This window comes from Festucalex cinctus, chromosome 1, assembly GCF_051991245.1.
Source record: "Festucalex cinctus isolate MCC-2025b chromosome 1, RoL_Fcin_1.0, whole genome shotgun sequence".
In the NCBI taxonomy this organism is placed as follows: Eukaryota; Metazoa; Chordata; class Actinopteri; order Syngnathiformes; family Syngnathidae; genus Festucalex; species Festucalex cinctus.
The window spans coordinates 59,650,808-59,668,541 of record NC_135411.1 but is presented as its reverse complement, the minus strand read 5'-3'; the positions used below and the strand labels follow the sequence as shown (position 1 = coordinate 59,668,541).

General features: G+C 42.5%; 1 protein-coding gene across 3 annotated transcripts in view; it reads left to right on the top strand.

Moving 5' to 3' along the window:
* cdh24b (cadherin 24, type 2b) overlaps positions 1–17,734 on the top strand; it is a 222,353-nt gene that overhangs the window by 80,266 nt on the left and 124,353 nt on the right. The window lies entirely within an intron of this gene.

Below are 17,734 nucleotides of genomic sequence, written 5' to 3'. Positions count from 1 at the left end.
CGAGATTCCATCTGGCCAAGGGGCTGGTCATGATCACTACCAATCTGTTCCCGCCTTTGGGGATTGACATATCCACAGGAATTAATAGCTTTAGTTTCCCTCCTCCAACATTGATCGACACCCCAAGGCAGAACACAAGAGTGTTCCTTCATTTCCCTGCATGGCAGTTCTTAGTCCCTCATGGTCACAGGTGCCAGTAATGCTGTTTCACTGGGAATGATTTACACTTAGTTTTGACGGGATTGATCACTACATTCTCAGCACAACAAACATTGGACCATGATCATATCACTCTCCTGTGTAATATCTTTATCAGTTACTGACAAGTCACATGTCACCCCTTGTATTTAATACACTCCCCAATTAAAGAGGGAATCACATGAAGAATGACAATGAAGAAATGACAACTGGACAGAAGGTGTTTTTAAATAAAGCAGTTTTCTACAACTGTCTCAATACTGCAGTGCCGTAGATGAACGAAACAGTAATCCTATGTGGCTATTTTACTAAGCAAATGAATAATAATGAGCCCTGTGTAACTGCTGCAGGCTGTTTTAAACTTCGCAGTTGGAATTCACTGTGTGTGGTGGCTGGATGAAATCGTCGGTCAAAATACCCAAATTGTGTTGATTAGCAGTTCCAAGATTAATGAAAAGGTCAGCAGTACGCAGCTTTCATGGACAACATCAAGTGACAAGGCCACAGATTATCACTAATGCTATTAGGATATCTTTCCACTCCAGAAAGCTGCAGTAACTATCATGATTATCAGTTCCAGTTCATAAATGAGAGGGTGTGCTCTGGGGTCAACAGTTTAAAAGTTGATTGAAGTTATGCTGGGCAGCAGAACCACATCTGTCTGTGCCAAATGCCCATTTCACTCTGGAGGTGCCCCAATCCTGACTGGGTGGTTGGCATCCATTTAATTGTCCAGCTGCCTTTCACATATAGACCAGAGATGAGCAACTTCCATTATGCAGTGATCTATATGTTTGATCTATGTTTTTGGTTTTAATGAAAAGTCTTAGATTATAGGAGTTAAATAAAATAGATTGTACAGTATATTATTGTAAAGTAATGAAAATACATGGTATTACTGCAACAACAATACATTATTCACATTTCCTTTACAATGCCAAATGCTTCTAATGACTGGCAGACTCAAATCTCTGGGATGACCCAACATTTCAGAACAATATTGCATTTCTGGACAATATTAGGGACATATTCATTCATTCATACTTCAAATGACCTGTCAACATCAAAAAGTCTGAGTGACCACTGCAGACTCCCCAAACCCGAAAAGCAGCAAGCATCTAAAGCCAAGAGATGGAACATGTGAGTGAATCATTAGAAATTGGAGGAGATTCACATGCCAAGTGTCTACTCGCATGCTGAGTTGCTGTTATTGCTGGGTCATTTTCAAAAGCTTGTCCGTACAGTGAACTCTGAATTGTGTATTTCTCGAAGCACATCTTGTAGTTAGATAGATAGATAGATAGATAGATAGGCAGGTAGGTAGGTAGGTAGGTAGGTAGGTGGGATTGGTGGATGGGTGGGTGGGTGTTGAGGTGGATTTGGGCAGATAGGTGGATTGTATGGATAGATAGATGGGTGGATGGGTGGGTGGATAGATGGGTGGATGGATGGAGAGATGATAGATAGATCGATGGATGGATGGATGGATGGATGGATGGATGGATGGATGGATAGATGGATGGATATAGATAGATAGATATAGATAGATAGATATGGATAGATATGGATAGATAGATAGATAGATAGATAGATAGATATGGATAGATAGATAGATATGGATAGATAGATATAGATAGATATAGATAGATAGATAGATAGATATGGATAGATCGATAGATAGATAGATATGGATAGATAGATATAGATAGATATAGATAGATAGATAGATAGATAGATAGATATGGATAGATCGATAGATAGATAGATAGATAGCCTTTATTTTCATTGTCAAACAGGTTTAAGCATCTCCTTTCAGTGCAACATATATATAAAATAGATATTTCTTTTTGTATGGCACACTGCAGGTGAACAAATCTAGCAACGAGCTTTAAATGTCTCAACCAGAGCTTTGTCCCGCTTCTTCTATATTAGCAGGCACTACACCTACACATAGACACACAGGTAGGTTGAAGGCAGTACAGAGAGTGAGGAGCAGCGCAAGAGCAAAAAGGTCACACAGTCACACACTTGCACGTCTTTCCAGAGGAACCAAATTCATTATTTTAAATGCAACAATTTATGTTAGACCAATATGGATGATATACTGGTCACATAAAGCATAGGTTGGCAAAAAACTGCCGTTACATCGGCCATTACTGACGGATGCCCACTTTTCGGTGCGCGCTTTATGATGCGAAGCCTCACAAAAATACAAAAGCTGAGAAGGAAGGTCTGTACTGACTCGGATTGACGGACGTAAACCTGCCTCATTTGGTGCCCAGTCCGTGTTTTTTTTTCTTTTTTTTCGGGGCTTCGCATCATATAGCACTCGCTGAATGGTGGGTATCCGCCAATGACTGGCCAATGTAACAATGGTTTTGCCCACCTCTGCTTTAAAGCGTACATGTAACTTAATATAGCACTCATCTCTACCTGGTAGCTTGCTTTAAAGCCACGGAGCTCTTTCAAACGGATATCCACATATTTCTGGGTTGATGGAAGTTTATTTTTCTTGAGGCACAATGCTTGATGTTAAAAATAAGAAAGATTTAACACATTGGTTTATTAGGCAGTATGAAGTCCTGAACTGCATATTATAGAGAAGATGCAATCACTGTCAAAACGTTTTACAGTTCACCCAGCGTGTAAAAGCATTTGTCTGCCCCTGGTACTCAAGGAGGGAACAAAGCCAGACCACACACGCATGCCCGTATTATGATGCTGACATTTGGAGTCCACCCAGATCATTATTATGTGAGTATTCTGCTCTGGAAACACATATGATTCGACCCAGTTGTATTGGACGGTGACGGCACACGAGAGAATAATGCTCTTAGAAATCCTATTATGCTTATGAATTTTTAATCTCCTGATCTGCATCCGTGTAGGCCAGCACTATAGGTAAGGAGATAAATGTGATCGGGCCTTGTTTTTACCCTATTAGGGACCTGATTATGTTTTAATGCAGATGGTGAGCGTTAAAAAGTCAACTTTGCAGGAAAGGCTCAAACAATTGGTAGTAACTCATACGTGTACCTCTTCAGTTTACTACAATGAGGATGATACATGAGTACAATTATTGTGTATGCAGAGGATGTAATTCTATTTTTATGCGGGACCCTTTAGAAAATCTGCACTCTAACATTGAATTATGGCGTTTTTGTGTGATCCCAGAAAATTCGGTTTGGATAAATCTCCTAAAGCTGGAAACGCGAGCCAAGGATATAATCTACGATGTCAATAGAGGACAAATGCTCCCTACTAAACCGAAAATGATCTAAGGGCTACCTTTGTGGAAGCGGTGACAGCATTGAGCATAAATTTTAAAGGGTGCTTCCTCTGCTTTCTCTGTGTTTTAAAGTACAATAAAAAATTGATGTTAAAACGAAAAGAGGCAGCCACTAAGTCATAAGATGTTCTGCCAAGTGCCCTTTGATATGTCCTTCAAGGATCAAGTGTTTGTTTTTCTGTGACATGTTGCTTGAGGATAGTTGCTCAGGTTCACAAGAATTGTGCAAACAACCAATTACTGACATTGTCTGACTCAGTATTGCAGCCTACAACAACAATCTCTATTTGCGTCTTGCACTACGCCCTCCACACAACCGCTCGCAAATACATACATGCATGCATACTCATGTTAACACACTCATATGCATTCACAGATGACGCTGTATTTTCTCACACCGAAGCATCTCTGCCCTATAATTGTGAATTTAATTGATGCTGTCACATGGTCGGCAATGGAGTTTCAAGTGATTGCAGCAGCTGTGAGGGAAAAAAAAAAAACTACTGAGTTTTCTTTAGGGCAACAGGCACCTCAGCAGAGATGGGATTATGAAGAACATTCATTTCTGATCAGCCTAAACTCTTCTCGTGCGTCACACCTGCCATGTGTAGGGTTCGCCTTGCAACATACTCTATTTGACCTTGATGAAAGCTTATGCATTGCAGCTAGCAACTCATGCAATACCACGAAAGTGCAATAAGACTACCTCAGCTCAGAATAACGTCAAACATTTCTTGTGTGTTTTACATACTTGGCCAATAAAGACGATTCTGATAATCATTATCTCCAGCATATTTATTGAACGCTGTGAAATAACCGACTCTCTTGTCCATTAAAGGGGAAGTCAGCCCCATTGTTTTTTGTTTTTTTTAACAATAATATGTTCTATGTAGCCCCACTTATCTAAATATGCCATTTTGGTTAATATTTCTTTCGTGGAATATGAGTCAAGCAGCAAAATCCAGCAGTTTTTATCAATATCAGAAGGCGGGCATTTTGCTACTTGCTGTCGAGTGAAAATGACATTGAAGTTGCTCAGGTCTCAGGTAACAACCAATCACAGCTCAGCTTCATAAAACAGATGAGCAGTGATTGGTTGTTGCCTCAGCAACTGTGATGTCATCTTCAGTCGACAGAAAGTGGCAAAATAGTCGCCTCATGAGATGGATTAAATACGGCTGGATTTTGTTGCATTACTCATATTACACAAATGTAATATTAATCAGTGTCATGTTTAGACTAGTGAAGTCACATATACCATATTCTAGTCAAGAAATATTGAAGGTTGACTTCCCCTTTCAAAGCAAAATTAATTCCCCAAAATATAAGAATCCATTGATTGTATTTCGCATCTGCTGTGCTCATAGTGTTCCTGTCTGTTTGCAAGTGCATATGTTGGGGTGGGTGGAACACTCAAATAACAGTTAACAGTTGACAGTTGACTAGCTTTTAGTCAACTTCAAGCTATATATGCAGTGGTTCAACCCCTTAGAAGGTACACATTTCTTCTCAGCGCTCTGAAGGCCAATATTTTTACTCAGAGATAATATTGGGCTTATTGGTCTATGTCAAGGTACAGCCTTATTCACGTTGAATGATCAGGTATGACACGGGTGGCACTATCTTAAATCAAAGGTCACATCAGTACATGAACTTCTCATCATTCTGCCAGTATCAATTTTCAAGCCGTCCCTATAAAGTTTTTTTTTTTCTTTGCTCTATGTCAAACTGACACGTTTACGTTGTCACCCTTTTAACCGTTGTCACAGTTCCCCATATGTGGCACCTCTGGGTGCAATGTGCACTTGCATAATATTATGAAAGCACTCAGGAGGTTGGTGCCGTGATGCAATAAAGTGAAAGAGTCTGTCACATAAAGTTTAAGTGCTAGCTTGTATGTTTTCCTCTGATGCTCATTCTTAGTGAAGACACCGACACCAAGAAGCAGCAGTGAAAATAACTACACAATTCATACATAATGTAATACATGGCTGACAGTTTCCAGAGAACAGATGGCACCTTTAACTTTTTGTCTCAACAGTCTAATATAAACCAATATACATAACTCTTCAATATACTGAATTGATTGGGAATTATGATCTCATTATAGGTAAAAAACTCGCTCAGGTGTACGATGGAACTTGATGTTTTTACACGATTATTATATCTACATACCTTGGTCAGCTGTATGGCTAGATTTTTTTGATTGGACTTCTTGAGCTGTTATTGATACACTTCAAATAGGAAAAGCCTTCACGTGCTAAGGGGTGCTAAGACCTTATGTATACAATCAAAACACTCACGTTTATAGCACAATTACAAGTGCAATGAGTTCATGAGCTCATTCTGTGCTGAAACTTGTATGTAGCTAATGAGAACCGTGAGAGATAATTGAAGGACCAGCCAAATCCAAGAGTTTTGTAACAGTGTGACATGTTATTGTATTTAATTTGCTACTTTAAAGTGGCAGTGTGTAATAGTTAACTATTAGATGTGGCTATATCATAGAATGCAGTCGAAGTACATGCATTTCGAAGCACGCACACTACAGAGGTTCAGAAAGATCACTTCAAAAGTCTACCACAAATTCTTATTTTGTGTGAGCGAACAAGCATCTCAGCGAGTGACGGCAACTTGGCAGCTGGTATGAATCCCGGCGAGCGATGCCGAAAGACGGGTTTTGCTGGAGTGGCTAGCGGGAGTTAGTTGGAACCATAGGCTGGAATGGCTAACGAGCGGCTAGCGGTAGAAGCTAATAAAAAAAAAAATTGTAAATGCTTGTAGGAGCAAAGCAGAAGGTGACAACTTCAAGCGATGGGAACCCGAATCACAGGACGACCACCTGCAGGCTCCAGCTGTGGAAGGTAAGCGGTGGTTGACCCTCGATGTAAGCACCACCATAGTTACCTACATTCGTGAAGTTGTCCTTTGGGCATCCATAGAAAAAAATGGAGGCAAAACTCGGCAGGTGGGGCTCCAGCCATGTAATATAATTAGTGAATTACGACCTAGACCTACAATTATATAAAAAGAATTTACCTTGATAACATGTTTTTCTTGCATATTATTGAAATCAATAGTGGGTTTTTAAATTGAATGAGTTATTAGTTCACCACTAGATGGTGCTATGGATTACACACTGTCACTTTAACTAGTAGTAGTATTTATCGTTCCAAACATTTGTGGAATTTATTGATTTTCCCAATGTAAATGCAAGGATGCTAACACATTTTAAAAACAAATGTTAGCGCATACCAGTGTTTTTCTTCAGAACACATCCAAGGAGGGGGCATTAGGTCATCGCAGGTAGACACATTCTGCCGCTCAATATGTTGCACATATTAGTTTTCTGTCAACAACAACTAGACTAAACCGTCTCTTTTACTAAAACGTGTTCACATTGTTAGAAGTCTCTCTCTCTCTCGCTCTCTCTCTCTCTCTCTCTCTCTCTCTCTCTCATTTTCTCATTTTCACTCATACACAAAGATGCATGCATGCCGCACACGTTGAACATTAAGGAATCTATTTTCGTAGATGGTGCATGCAGAAATGCTGGTATATTGTGATTTTGGCCTGTTTGCCAGTTTCACAGGCTACTCTGCGCCATGCTGGGCTTTCCGATGTAGCGAGGGTGTGCCCTTGAAAACTCTGGATGACATTTTTTATTTTATTTTTTTTCCCCCGTAGAAAGTCAGTCTAAAGTTCTGCCTGCTCAGACCATGTCTAAATACTGGCACAGCTGTTCTAATGCAATTTTGGTGCATTTCATCAGGTCACAGACAAACAGATTCGGTTCTCATTTGGTGCCAGCAAATTTTATTTGAAATAATAATTTAAAAAACAAAACCATATTTGGCTTTAACCTTAAAACGGGGCACTTTTTAGGCCTTCTATACAATGTAAAGCCAATGAATAACATTTGGAAACTATGGATTTTATACTGGCATAGAAAAAACAATAGAAAATGTTTAAGAGGGGGCTCAGCAGTAAACACAGCTCCTGATAAGCAGCTTCACAATAGAAATGTAAGAAACTCTATTTGCACACAACTGTTTCAACTCAACTTTCACTCTCCAAAGAAATCATTTAGCCTCCAGGTTTGAGCACAGTGGAGGTGTGACAGCAATTAGAGAGTGATAATACGCTGTTTGGTAGTAGGTTGGCAGGGGAGAATGGTTGTTATAACTCGAGGCAGAGGAGAGAACCATTACCAGAGGATGAAAAGGGTTAATATGGGAGAAAGAGGGGATAATTGGCGAGAGAACAGAAAGAGGTTAAATGTGGTACAGCAAGCATAAAGGTATGTAGCAAAGGGTAAGGGGAGAAATCCAATGTACAAGGTCACAAAGGGTTAATTGCTTACAACTTGCAAAGGAGAAAGGTCTTTAAGAAAAAAAGAGGAGGGGAAACAGTGAGACATCACTCACATAGTCTGCCAAGGCCCGAAGCAAGTTAGAGAAAGACAGACCAAAGAGAGTGGGAAAGGGTTATGAAAAGAGGTAAACTGCAAATGCAGATAATCAATATTGGGATTGGGGTATGTTTAAAAGGATCATTGTGTTAATAGGCTATCGTTTCTTTCCACGAAGGAACTTCAGATTTTGTGGAGAGGAAAAAAAAAGGTCATTGATATGAAACATGACTTTGCCATTATTAAAATCGATTTGAAAACATTTAGAGAACGATCCATGAAGAGTTTAATATAGCACAAGGTGACCAACTGTGGTGATGTGACCAATCGCATTTGTCTTGTCCATGCTTACAAATTGAGAAAGCGGCACATAGTGTTGAGTGCAATGCCTGTGATGTCCTCTGTTATGACCCGGGTCAATGGTCATAATGGTGTTATGTACAGTGTCAGAACTGAGATAGCTAGTGCGAGACCAACGAGGGCATGCATAGTTGGAAGGACATGAGATGACTCTTGTGAAAAACGAGCAGCCATTTTTAGTACTTACAAAATGTATCCACTTGTTTTCTTTTGCTGGTCAATACAATTGGATGTGTGAGTGATCTGGCTAATGGGGAATTAAACTCAATATTAGTGGTACCCTGATGGAGCGGCCACCAATCGTGATCGGCTGATTTCCGGGGCATATGTCGAGCAAGTCCTTTCATCTCCAAATAATCGTGAGTAGCTCTAAAATTCAAAATGTGAAGCTAATGCATATGATCGATATCAAAACCGGCATCGGCAGAGGTCACTCATGGATGATCGGTATCAGAATCAGCAGCATCAAACCCTGATTGGAACACCTCTACTGAATAGCTAACACTGCATGGCATAAAAAAAATAAATAAAAAATAATGAAAAAAAAATAATCAAAGTTATGGCGAGAAATAGTGTGAGAAAAATCCGCTTTCCTCCTTTTCACTCTTTGCTTTAATTCAGTCATTCATTCAGGTGACTCTTTTTACGCTGTTTCACTTTATTGACCTTTTCATTATTGGATTACATGTTTACGTTATATCGTGACCATGTTGAAAAACTTTTGTAATACTATATTGAAAAAATAAAACAAGTCCTGTAAGTTAAAGAACTGAGTTAAAGCAAGATATTGTAGCTGCAATGTGTCTTTAAAATAGCTGACATACTGTAGTGCTCATTTTTGTCAGACAGCGTATTCACAGTTTCAACAATGTCAAAGCAAAAGAGCGACAAAAGCAACTCAATAACTGTATACTATTTACCCTGCTGATCTAAAAACGGATATACATACAGTACATTTAAAAGTATTTTTATTATAATATTTAATTGTTGTGCCTTTCAAAATGAATCAGCTCAAGCTCATGGTTTAGAAGTCATGTGACTCAAACCCCTAACCCTGCTACTGTCAGGTTAGATGTGTGGTTGTGGACCAAAAGGCAGAGAAGCAGGCAGAAGAGGCAGAGGTGACGTAAAAAGGGAGTTTAATTAAACCAAAATAAAAGCGAACTCCAAAAAAGTGGCAGCATGACGAGGTGAAAACAACAATGAATTGTCACAGACAGAGGGGAAACAAAGACTAAATACACACCCACACACACACACACACACACTAATTGACACAATGAGGCACAGCTGTGCAAGACACAAGTGACAGAGGGATTGAATGACACACGAGGAAGTCAGGAAAACACAGGTGGGCAGGACATTGCTTGATGAGGCAATGGGAGACACAAGGAAAGCAGAAAGGAACAGATCATAACAGAAACTTGAAGGAACATGATGACAAACTCAAACAGAACCCACTCAAAACTAGAACCCTGACAAAATCAAAAAATAAAACAAACAAACCAAAACCCAAACCATGACAGCTACATCTGTACATATGACTCCGACATACATATACTGTATGTAAGACTAGAGCCAATGGACAAAGAGAAAATATGTGGGAGATGTCTGTACAACATGTTAAGCTTTGTCTTCACAGACGAAGCTACGATAGTAAAACCAAGATCTGGTTTTATATTATGAAATGTGACAGTAAAGCCAATACTCCAAATACCAAGACTTTGAAAGGTTTATTTAACATTGTTGACATTATACAGTATGCAATGAATGTAAGGTTGCATGTTACATGGAATGCCATTGAAATAGAAGTGAAAAGGGATGGCAAACCTTTGAACTCATGATTGCTCATAGCCACATGAGCTTTGCGAGCATGCCCAAGTGTTTGTATTGATGTGAGTGTGGCTGTTTGGCACACTTCTGCCTGTGGCTTGAAGGCAGTTAAAGGGCATGGTGAGCAAGATAGAAACAGCTAGTGAGCACACAATTTCTATTTGGTGATGTCTCCCTGAGCCACATCGACTGTCGTGTATGAAGTGCTGCTGCCACGATTAATCGATGATTTTTTTTTTTTTTTTTGGGGGGGGGGGATCTTATGCCACAAGTCATGCAATAATTATAATAATAAGTCAACTTTAAATAGATTCTGCTTTGGTATTCCAATCCAATTATTTTTACTCTAACTCAAAATTAAGGTGTGTTAATGGCCTCAATACTGGAAACTCTAGCTCGGTCGCAAAAACATTCGCCAGACGTTCGCAAACAGTTTTGATGGTCGCCAACATTTTTTCCGAAATTTGTTACAAGTAAAATTTTGAACATGTTCAAAGTTGATTTGCGACAAAAAAAAAAAAGAAAAAAAAAAAGACTTAAAGCTGTTGGCGAACGTCTGCCAAACATTTGTGACCTTGAACGAACCCTGACTAGAAATCAACATTTGCTACCTTTGCAAACACTCAGAAATGTTCACCACTCAGTGGGATACGGGCTTTAAATATTCTGATCTTTGAATTCATTCCAGTACCTACCATATCCCACTGAGCGGAAAATGTTTGCAACGATAGCGGATACTGATTTTTCATCAGGGTTCGTTCGAGGTCCCCAAGATGTTTGCCGACAGTTTTTCTTGTCAGGAAATTTTGAACGTTTTCATTGCACCAACATTAAACTGTTGCCGAATGTCTGGCAAACGTTTGCAACCTTGATCGAAACCTGATGAGAAATCAACATTCGCTACCTTCACAAACACTCGCAAACGTTTGTCCCTCAGTGGGATCTACAAAATCGACTGCATAATTTGGACTACTTGTAGATAATGATAATGTCTTCAATTTTTGACAATACCACCAATGCCACATCAATTATTTCTAATATGTTCTGTAGAAGCTTAATAAAACAAACAAGCAAAGCAAACGTATTGTTTAGGCAGAGCAATTTACTTACCCTGCTTAGATGAGCTGACTGTTGTCATCTGCTTCATTCATGCTTCACAATCACTGGCTCCCTATCAGCTGTCTTCCTTGTAACTTCCAGTCACATTCATATAGTTGTGTGGAGCAGCCATAGTGAGCTGGCACCCTTTATTAGCAGATCCGTCTGCACTGCCACAACAATTAACTGTGGTAAATTTGACACCAAGATGTATTATGTACTGTTTGTTCATCATGGAGTTAATTGTCATCCTGCCAAACTGCCGCTTGTCATTGCGTCCCAGTCCGGAAAAGTTTCGCTAGATATGCAATTGTGACTGCGTGTGTCACCTTAGTAAGTAAGAAAGAGTCTTAGAGTAAGAATTGAGCCTTGCTGTTGCCCTGGATTGCAGCCTACCTATCAATAGTCAGGGGTATGCTATTCTGTGCGGTGGACCGTTGAACCACCACCTGGCTGACCAACAGTGGGACTGTTATTTTAGATTTGTTACAGGGCCATAGCCAGGGCAAGGTCAAAAAGTAACATTCGATCAAGGGGTGTTAAAGGGACAGTATGTATACCATCATCTAGTGGTGAACTAATAATTAATTTCATTTTAATTTAAATAATATGCAACAAATATGTATCACATAAACTTACTTTCTCAAAAATATACAATTGCAAGTTTAATAATAGCTAATTATATTACATAGGTCACACCGTATCTTCCAGAAGACTGACATGTCTTTCTGCTACGGATACCCAAAGGAGAAGAACTTTGCAAACGTAATTAGCCCCCGTTGGTAGTTGCGGCTCGTGTCGGATGAGTCAATGGGTTGACCGCCGCTTACCTTTCACAGCTGGGGCCAGCCTGCAGGTGGTTGTTGCCGAGTCCCAGTGATTCAGACTCCCACAGCTTGTCTCCCTTTTCTTAGCTCTCACTGGCTTTTGCTAGCTTCTCCTGCTAGCCACTCTTGTCAGCCGCTCCGGCAAGGTTTTGCTAGCCGCTCTTGTCATCCAATCTAGCGAGTTCTTGCTAGCCACTCTTGCTCACCGCTAATGCTAGCTTTAGCTTGCCGGGCTGCTTACTTCCTCGCTCAATCCAAATAATATTTGTTAGTACAATTGGTGGTAGGCTAGAAAAGTGTAGTCTGTCAGAGGCATGAAGTGAAATCGATGATTTTTGATGACTGATCATTTCTGATTCCTGGTTGCTAATCACTTATTCAAACTATTTATGGGCCATATTTTAGACATACAGTGATACCTAGGCTGACGAACGCTTAAGCTCACGAACTTTTCGCCTCACGAACATTAAATTCGCATATAGTCTCTGCTGACGAACTAGTTTTCGGCGGACGAACCAAACCACGCGGTCGAACAGCACCACGGTGGCGGCCACGAGAAGCTGACGCACGCTCACGGCGTCCCAGTTCGTCACCCCCTTTCTTTTAGTGCGGACGCGGTTTGTGTTTGATAGACATTTTGGACCATATTGAGTGTACTTTTGCTATTATGGGACCGAAAAAGACCCCACCACAGGCTAGTGTTAAGCCTAATGCTACGTTCTCACCAAAAGCGAGGGACGGCGGCGCGTTTGCATTGTAGTCAATGGAGTTCGCGCCACTAAAAAAAGCAAAAGTGCTATCACGTACCTCAAAAAAAGAGAAAATAGTGCCACGGCTGTTTAGTCCCAGGAAAGAGGTGAAAGTAGTTGGCGGTGCTCACTTTTTGTTGACTCGCTAAAGTGCTCCACTTCCTTGTTCACCAAGGGACACGCCTCCTCCGCTCCGGTGAGCATGAAAGCGCGAATGAACGGCAACCGTTCCATAAACACTCTACGCGGTGAAACGCTCGCGAATGAAGTAAGTCTACCATTGCTACCATCCTTAAGAACTACCATCACAAAGGTAAAACGACTTTATTATACAGTACAGTTTATTTCTTTAATTACAATACAATAGAACATTTATTATACATAAAATAAGGTATATTTTTGTGTAGTTTTAAGGCTTATTTAGTAGAAAATTATGTTTTATAGGGACCTGGGAACGGATTATTCTCATTTTAATGGTTTCTTATGGGAAATAAATGTTCGGAAGACAAACTTTTCGCCTTACACACACTTTCTGGGAACCAATTATGTTCGTGAGCTGAGGTATCACTGTACATGAAAAACAAAATAAAACAAACATTTTAATTGTCTCTATAATAATAATAATAATAATAATAATAATAATATCTTCATGTAAATGGCATGACTAACAACACAACTTGCTCACGAGGTTACCAACTGGAAAACAGCTTCCTCCTTTGATAGTGGCACACTGTGAAATATACAACAACTTGGCCTTTAAATGTACAGCAATGAGTAAAACCCCCAGTGGCCTTTTCCAAGCTTGTTTCCCTTGGCTAAAAATCTGTTGTGAAGTGTTCCTCACCAGAGCGGTGAACTGAAGCAATAAAGCACAAACAATCAACCAGCAAGCACACGAATGCAGCACCACTTCCTCTCACATCAGCTGATTATGATAATGAAAACTAGAATTTGCATTTTCAGAGTCTAAAAGCATCATTTTGTCCTGAATAATGTATTGCTGGGCCAAGGAATAGTATTGCCATGCATCGGAAAAGGCTTACCATGCCATCTGAAAAGTCTAATAATGCTCAATAATGAATGTGTTTGGATGCGTGTGTGTCCAAGTAGAGCCCTCACAGCGTAGCCTCCAGAGACAGGCTCTATTAGATTGAGTGAAAACAGGGCAACGGCAATGTCCACAACAACAGAATTTGAAATACAGATTGCTTAACTGTAGCATAGTTGACTAGTAGTTAATATGCTTACCTCACAGTTTTGAGCTTCAGGATTCAAATCTCAGCTCTGTTACTTGAAGACTCAATTGTCCACAGGGGTGAATGTGATTGGGAATTGTTGTCTATGTCAAGGCTGTTATAGTTAGCCAAAACTAATGAAGTAACTAAAATTAAAATTGAAGAAACAATTTTGTGAATGAAAGAAAACTAACTGAAACTACAGCATACATTTAGAAAAGTACCTTAAACAAACTAAAATTATAGCAAAAATATCCATTGTTTTCATCTTTGTCAATTACATTAATATCATACATGAGCTTTAACAGGTTCATTCCAACATTGCTGTACATCCACACAGAAGAAAGAATCTCAAAAAGTTGGTTGATAATTGTAGTTTACTTTACTACACAATACTTAGTGATAGGGGTGGGGGAATACATGCATCTGAATTGGGCCAATACTGACACGGAGCGAGAAGGTAGGACTCAGACGCAGAGTGTAAGTTGGCCAACAAGGCTGCAACTTTAATCCAATTGAACAAAAAACACCTCTCAAGGAGGGAAAAAAGGCAGAACAGAAAAAGCTCCAAACTGGAGATAAAACAAGGGCACTCAAAAACAGGGACAACTAAAGGCGCTCCGCTAGGGAGGAAAACAAGGGGCAAACTAAGGGCGCAAGACAAAGCAAGGCTAGACATCGAACGAGGACTGTGGAACAAGGGCTGTGAGGACGCTTCCATGCACTGAGATGTGACACTTCGGCAACGGAGGGGAGAATGCAGGTGGCTTTTATGTCCGGGTTGATTGGGAACAGGTGGTGGTGATCATGGGCGTGGACCGGTAATCAGTGAGCTGCAGGAAGGGTAAGTGACCTGGGGTGAGAGGAGAGTTAATACTTTCAAAATAAAACGGGAACCTGACTTTGAAAACAAAAGCATGAACCGCCACTCTGGTGGCGGCGTGACAGTACCCCCCCCTCAACGGCCGGCTCTCGACGGCCCAGGAATGTCAGGGTGCTCTTCATAGAAATCGTCGATGAGGGAGGGGTCCACGATGAACCGGGCGGGCACCCACTGCCTCTCTTCTGGCCCGTAACCCTCCCAATCCACCAGGTATTGGTGTCCCCGGCCCCGCTTTCTGACGTCCAACAACTTTCTTACTTTATAGACCGGGCCCCCCTCCACCATCTCCGGAGGGGGCGGCGCGGGCTCGGTCGGGACCAGGGAACTGTCCTGGACTGGCTTGACCTGGCTCACGTGGAAGGTAGGGTGGGTGCGGAGGGAACGAGGCAGGCGAAGGCGCACGGCGGCAGGGCCTATAGTCTTTGCAACTGGGAATGGCCCCACGAATCTTGGGGCCAACTTTGGACAGGGAACTTTGAGATGAAGATTTTTTGTTGAAAGCCATACCTTCTGCCCTGGCTGGTACTGTGGCGCGACCCTCCTCCTCCGGTCAGCAGCTCTTTTCACCCTGTCGCCTTGACGTTGAAGTGCCAGTCGAGCTGCTGACCAGATTCGGCGACATCGGCGGATCATGGCGAGGACCGAGGGGACTGAGGCTTCCTCCTCCAGGTCCGCGAAGTACTGTGGATCGTATCCGTGAACACATTTGAACGGCGTGATTCCTGTGGCAGAGGTGGGTAAGGAGTTATGCGCCAGTTCAACCCAGACCAAGTTCTTGCTCCAGGAGGACGGATTTTGGGAGACCAAGCATCGTAGTCCGGTCTCCAGCTGTTGGTTGAGCCTCTCGGCCTGTCCATTGGCCTCTGGGTGGTAGCCTGAGGTCAAGTTCGCCTTAGCCCCTATGGCTCTGCAGAACTCCCTCCAAAAACGAGAAACAAACTGGGGACCGCGGTCCGACACTATGTGCCGCGGGAATCCATGGATCCTGAACACCTGGTCGATCATGACTTCGGCGGTTCTTTTGGCTGAGGGAAGCTTAGGTAATGGGATAAAGCGGGCCATCTTAGAAAAGCGGTCGACGACAGTGAGTATTGTGGTTTTACCATGCGAAGTGGGAAGTCCAGTCACAAAGTCCATAGAAATCTCCGCCCAGGGCCTTGAGGGGATCGGCAGTGGTTGGAGGAGACCCATCCGGGGTTGATTTGATGATTTATTCCGGGCGCAGACTGGGCAGGCCTTGACATAATCACGTACCGAGGTCTCCATTGAAGGCCACCAAAATCTCCGGGCGACGACGAATAGGGTCCTGCGAGTACCTGGGTGGCAAGAAAGACGAGAGGTGTGTGCCCAATTGATCACCTGCGCTCGTAGACCCTCCGGGACGTAGAGCCGTCGTGGTGGACACTCCTTTGGAGCGATCGTGTCTTGGAGAGCCTCCTTGACATCTTCTTCAACCTGCCAGGACATGGTTCCGACAATGCAATCCCTAGGCAGGATGGGTTCAGGTTCGGCTGTTGTGGTTTCCGGGTCATGGATTCGGGACAGAGCATCTGCTTTGACGTTCTTGCTTCCGGGTCTGTAAGTTAGAGAAAACGAAAACCTGTTAAAAAACAATGACCATCTGGCCTGTCGTGGGTTCAGTCTTTTGGCGTGACGTAGGTATTCCAGGTTGCGGTGGTCTGTCCAGATGATGAAGGGGTGTTCCGCGCCCTCCAGCCAGTGCCTCCATTCTTCCAAGGCGACCTTGACAGCCAGCAATTCTCGGTCTCCCACGCTGTAATTGCGCTCAGCCTTGGAGAGCTTTCTGGACAAAAATGCACAGGGGTGCACCTTCCCATCTTCCTGGCTCCTTTGGGATAGGACGGCCCCGATACCCAGATTGGAGGCATCCACCTCGACCACGAACTGGCGGGTAGGATCAGGAACTCTGAGTATCGGGGCCTCTGTGAATCTTTTCTTGAGTTCCTTGAAGGCAGTGTTGGCTTCCGGGGTCCAGGTGAAGCGTTGCTGTGGCGAGGTCAAGGCATGGAGTGGAGCAGCGATGGAGCTGAAGTTGCGGATGAAGCGACGGTAAAAGTTGGCGAAGCCTAGGAATTGTTGCACCTTTTTTCTGGATTCCGGTGTGGGCCAGTCCCGGACCGAGCTGACCTTCTCCAGCTCCATCTCGACTCTGCCCGGAGATACGATGAATCCCAGAAACGAGACGGTGTCCGCATGAAAAAGGCTCTTTTCAGCCTTTACAAAGAGCTTGTTTTCTAGCAAGCGTTTCAGGACCTGGGTGACATGGTGCTGGTGGGTTTTCAAATCCGGTGAGTAGATCAATATGTCGTCCAGATACACATACACGAACTGGTCGAGGAAGTCCTTGAGTACATCATTAATCATGGCCTGGAAAACCGCTGGTGCATTAGTGAGTCCAAAAGGCATTACTAAGTATTCGTAGTGGCCTCGGGGAGTATTGAAGCCAGTCTTCCACTCATCCCCTGCACGAATACGGACAAGGTGATAAGCGTTGCGGAGATCCATTTTGGTGAATATCTTGGCTTGCTGGAGCTGGTCGAATACTGAAGACATCAAAGGCAGGGGATAACGATTCTTGACTGTGATTTCATTCAGAGGACTGTAGTCAATGCAAGGGCGTAATGAGCCATCCTTCTTGCCCACAAAGAAAAATCCGGCTCCAGCTGGCGATGACGATGGCCGGATAAGTCCTGCTTTCAAGGAAGTGTCTATGTACTCGTTTAGGGCCTTGCGTTCGGGACCCGACACCGAGTACAATCTCCCCTTGGGGATGGTAGATCCAGGAATCAACTCGATCGCACAGTCATAGGATCGATGTGGGGGAAGTGAC